The following is a 5,000-nucleotide window of genomic DNA, read 5'->3' as shown; positions in this document are numbered from 1 at the left end:
TTGGTCCAAATGAATTACAACCGTCCAAAGAGCCATTGAAACTCCAGTTTTTCCGGCTTGTAAAAATTCCCACTTTTTTCGGATTGGATGGTTCACACCCGGTGTGGACCATTTCTCAAACTTCCGGATTGTACGCGATCCAAATTATGGATGTAGGCAATACTTTTTTTATATTTTGAAAAAGTTCAAATTTATTAAAAATATAAAATATGAAATCTGCAGTTTGGAAAAAAAATTGGAAGTTTGAAACCTGAAGTTCAACAAAAAAAACGGCGCAAAAATCAGCAAAGCGGGGGCAACTAAGCGGATGCGGCCAGCCGTCAGTGAAAAATGGCCCCAAAACTGAGCGCATGCGGCCAAGCGTCGGTGCAAAATGGCCCGAAAACAGTCCCGTCGGTGCCCCCGTCGGGCTAAAATGACCCGAAAACAGTTCAGCTGGGGAAAATTAAGCGGATCCGGCCAAGAGTCGGTGGAAATTGGCCCGAAAACAGCCCAGCGGCAAGCGGAAGCGGCTAACGTTGGGGAAAAGTGACCCGAAAACAGTTAAGCGGGGGAAAACTAAGCGGATGCGGCCACGCGTTGGGGAAAACAAAGCGGATCCGGCCCAGAGTCGGTGGAAATTGGCCCGAAAACAGTCCAGCGGCAAGCGGAAGCGGCTAACGTTGGGAAAAAGTGACCCGAAAACAGTTCAGCGGGGGAAAACTAAGCGGATGCGGCCACGCGTTGGGGAAAACTAAGCGGATCCAGCCAAGTGTTGGGGAAAAATGGCCCGAAAACAGCCCAGCGGCAAGCGGAAGCAGCTAACGTTGGGGAAAAGTGACCCGAAAACAGTTAAGCGGGGGAAAACTAAGCGGATGCGGCCACGCGTTGGGGAAAACTAAGCGGATACGGCCAAGAGTCGGTGGAAATAGGCCCGAAAACAGTCCAGCGGCAAGCGGAAGCGGCTAACGTTGGGCAAAAGTGACCCGAAAACAGTTCAGCGGGGCAAATTTTTGAAATTTTTTTTGAAATTTTGAAATTTTTTTGAATTTTTGAAATTTTTGAAGTTTTTTTGGGATTTTGGACTTTTTTTGAATTTTTGAATTTTTTGAATTTTTTTGAATTTTTTTGAATTTTTTGAATTTTTTTTGAATTTTTGAATTTTTTTTTTTTTTTTGAATTTATTTGATTTTATAAATTTTTTGTGATTTTTTGAGATTTTTTTGAATATTTTACATGGGTGATTTCGACTTGGGGGATTTTCAGGGGGTGGTAACCCTGGGCGTGGCTAGAGCCTCAAAATGCATATTCCCCTATAGGGGGGCAAGGTTTTCAAAAATGGGTGCCCCCTCATGTACACGCGCGTGGGTGTACATGGCCCCGTCGGTGCCAGCGTGGGTGGAAAATGGCCCGAAAACAGCCCAGCGGCAAGCGGAAGCGGCTAACGTTGGGCAAAACTGACCCGAAAGCAGTATAGCTTGGAAAATTAAGCGGATGCAGCCAATTGTTGGCGAAAACTAAGCGGATACGGCCAAGTGACGGTGAAAAATGGCCCGAAAACAGTCCAGCGGCAAGCGGAAACGGCTAACGTTGGGCAAAAGTGACCCGAAAACAGTTCAGCTGGGGGAAATTAAGCGGAAGCAGCCAAGCGTTGGGCAAAACCAAGCGGATACGGCCAAGAGTCGGTGGAAAATGGCCCGAAAACAGTCCAGCGGCAAGCGGAAACGGCTAACGTTGGGACAAAGTGACCCGAAAACAGTTCAGCTGGGGAAAATTAAGCGGATGCAGCCAAGCGTTGGGGAAAACTAAGCGGATCCGACCCAGAGTCGGTGGAAATTGGCCCGAAAACAGCCCAGCGGCAAGCGGAAGCGGCTAACGTTGGGGAAAAGTGACCCGAAAACAGTTCAGCGGGGGAAAACTAAGCGGATGCGGCCACGCGTTGGGGAAAACTAAGCGGATACGGCCAAGTGTTGGGGAAAAATGGCCCGAAAACAGCCCAGCGGCAAGCGGAAGCGGCTAACGTTGGGGAAAAGTGACCCGAAAATAGTTAAGCGGGGGAAAACTAAGCGGATGCGGCCACGCGTTGGGGAAAACTAAGCGGATGCGGCCAAGTGTCGGTGGAAATTGGCCCGAAAACAGCCCAGCGGCAAGCGGAAGCGGCTAACGTTGGGCAAAAGTGACCCGAAAACAGTTCAGCGGGGGAAAACTAAGCGGATGCGGCCACGCGTTGGGGAAAACTAAGCGGATACGGCCAAGAGTCGGTGGAAATTGGCCCGAAAACAGTCCAGCGGCAAGCGGAAGCGGCTAACGTTGGGCAAAACTGACCCGAAAAAAGTTCAGCGGGGCAAATTTTTGAAATTTTTTTTGAAATTTTTTTGAATTTTTGAAATTTTTGAAGTTTTTTTGGGTTTTTGGACTTTTTTTGAATTTTTGAAATTTTTGAATTTTTTTGAATTTTTTTGAATTTTTTGAATTTTTTTTGAATTTTTGAATTTTTTTTTTTTTTTTGAATTTATTTGGTTTTATAAATTTTTTGTGATTTTTTGAGATTTTTTTGAATATTTTACATGGGTGATTTTGACTTGGGGGATTTTCAGGGGGTGGTAACCCTGGGCGTGGCTAGAGCCTCAAAATGCATATTCCCCTATAGGGGGGCAAGGTTTTCAAAAATGGGTGCCCCCTCATGTACACGCGCGTGGGTGTACATGGCCCCGTCGGTGCCAGCGTGGGTGGAAAATGGCCCGAAAACAGCCCAGCGGCAAGCGGAAGCGGCTAACGTTGGGCAAAACTGACCCGAAAGCAGTATAGCTTGGAAAATTAAGCGGATGCAGCCAATTGTTGGCGAAAACTAAGCGGATACGGCCAAGTGTCGGTGAAAAATGGCCCGAAAACAGTCCAGCGGCAAGCGGAAACGGCTAACGTTGGGCAAAAGTGACCCGAAAACAGTTCAGCTGGGGGAAATTAAGCGGAAGCAGCCAAGCGTTGGGGAAAACCAAGCGGATACGGCCAAGAGTCGGTGGAAAATGGCCCGAAAACAGTCCAGCGGCAAGCGGAAACGGCTAACGTTGGGACAAAGTGACCCGAAAACAGTTCAGCTGGGGAAAATTAAGCGGATGCAGCCAAGCGTTGGGGAAAACTAAGCGGATCCGGCCCAGAGTCGGTGGAAATTGGCCCGAAAACAGTCCAGTGCCAAGCGGAAGCGGCTAACGTTGGGCAAAAGTGACCCGAAAACAGTTCAGCGGGGGAAAACTAAGCGGATGCGGCCACGCGTTGGGGAAAACTAAGCGGATACGGCCAAGTGTTGGGGAAAAATGGCCCGAAAACAGCCCAGCGGCAAGCGGAAGCGGCTAACGTTGGGGAAAAGTGACCCGAAAACAGTTAAGCGGGGGAAAACTAAGCGGATGCGGCCACGCGTTGGGGAAAACTAAGCGGATCCGGCCAAGTGTCGGTGGAAATTGGCCCGAAAACAGCCCAGCGGCAAGCGAAAGCGGCTAACGTTGGGCAAAAGTGACCCGAAAACAGTTCAGCGGGGGAAAACTAAGCGGATGCGGCCACGCGTTGGGGAAAACTAAGCGGATACGGCCAAGAGTCGGTGGAAATTGGCCCGAAAACAGTCCAGCGGCAAGCGGAAGCGGCTAACGTTGGGCAAAACTGACCCGAAAACAGTTCAGCGGGGGAAAACTAAGCGGATGCGGCCACGCGTTGGGGAAAACTAAGCGGATACGGCCAAGAGTCGGTGGAAATTGGCCCGAAAACAGTCCAGCGGCAAGCGGAAGCGGCTAACGTTGGGCAAAACTGACCCGAAAACAGTTCAGCGGGGGAAAACTAAGCGGATGCGGCCACGCGTTGGGGAAAACTAAGCGGATACGGCCAAGTGTTGGGGAAAAATGGCCCGAAAACATCCCAGCGGCAAGCGGAAGCGGCTAACGTTGGGCAAAAGTGACCCGAAAACAGTTCAGCGGGGGAAAACTAAGCGGATGCGGCCACGAGTTGGGGAAAACTAAGCGGATACGGCCAAGGGTCGGTGAAAAAGGGCCCGAAAACAGTCCAGCGGCAAGCGGAAGCCGCTAACGTTGGGCAAAAGTGACCCGAAAACAGTCCAGCGGGGGAAAACTAAGCGGATGCGGCCAAGCGTTGGGGAAAACTAAGCGGATACGGCCAAGCGTCGGTGAAAAAGGCCCGAAAACAGTCCAGCGGCAAGCCGAAGCGGCTAACGTTGGGCAAAAATGGCCAAAAGCGGTGGAGCAGGGCGGTCTGAATCTATGCATCCACATAAAATGGGGGGTAAACCTGGGGGATTTCCAGGGGGTGGTAACCCTGGGCGTGGCTGGAGACCCAAAATGCATATTCCCCTATAGGGGGGAAGGATTTTTGGAAGAGGCAGCCCCTCATGTACATGCCAAGCGGGGTGTACATGGCCCCTGTGGGTGCCTCCGTCGGTGTAAAATGGCCCGAAAAACAAGATTATGTTACCCGAAAACACGATTATGTTACCGAAAAAGCACGGTTGAGCGGGGGCAGTAAGCACGGTTGAGCGGGGGCAAAGAACACGGTTGAGCGGGGGCAAAAAACACGGTGCAGCGGGGACAAAAGACACGATTCGGGGGCAAGGAACACGAATATGTTACCGAAAAACACGGACCACGCGGGTTGAAATCCCCAGCCGTAGAACCGGCGAAACACGATGGGGCAGGGCGTCTAAGCGTGGAGGCGCCCGTAAGACCGATGCGGGTTGAAATCCCCAGCCGTAAAGCCGGCGAAAAGCGGTCGGGCAGGGTGACTCCGCGTGGAGTTTCGCCCGTAAGGCCGATGCGGGTAGCCGCGCGGGTTGAAATCCCCAGCCGTAAAGCCGGTGAAACACGGTTCATTGGGGCGCCTAAGCGTGGAGGCGCCCCGCAGAGACCGAGCGGGTTGAAATCCCCAGCCGTAAAGCCGGCGAAACACGGTTCATTGGGGCGCCTAAGCGTGGAGGCGCCCCGCAGAGACCGAGCGGGTTGAAATCCCCAGCCGTAAAGCCGGCG

This window comes from Carex rostrata, unplaced genomic scaffold (genome assembly GCF_964058835.1).
Source record: "Carex rostrata unplaced genomic scaffold, lpCarRost1.2 SCAFFOLD_36, whole genome shotgun sequence".
Lineage (NCBI taxonomy): Eukaryota > Viridiplantae > Streptophyta > Magnoliopsida > Poales > Cyperaceae > Carex > Carex rostrata.
Note: the sequence above shows the minus strand (reverse complement) of the source record.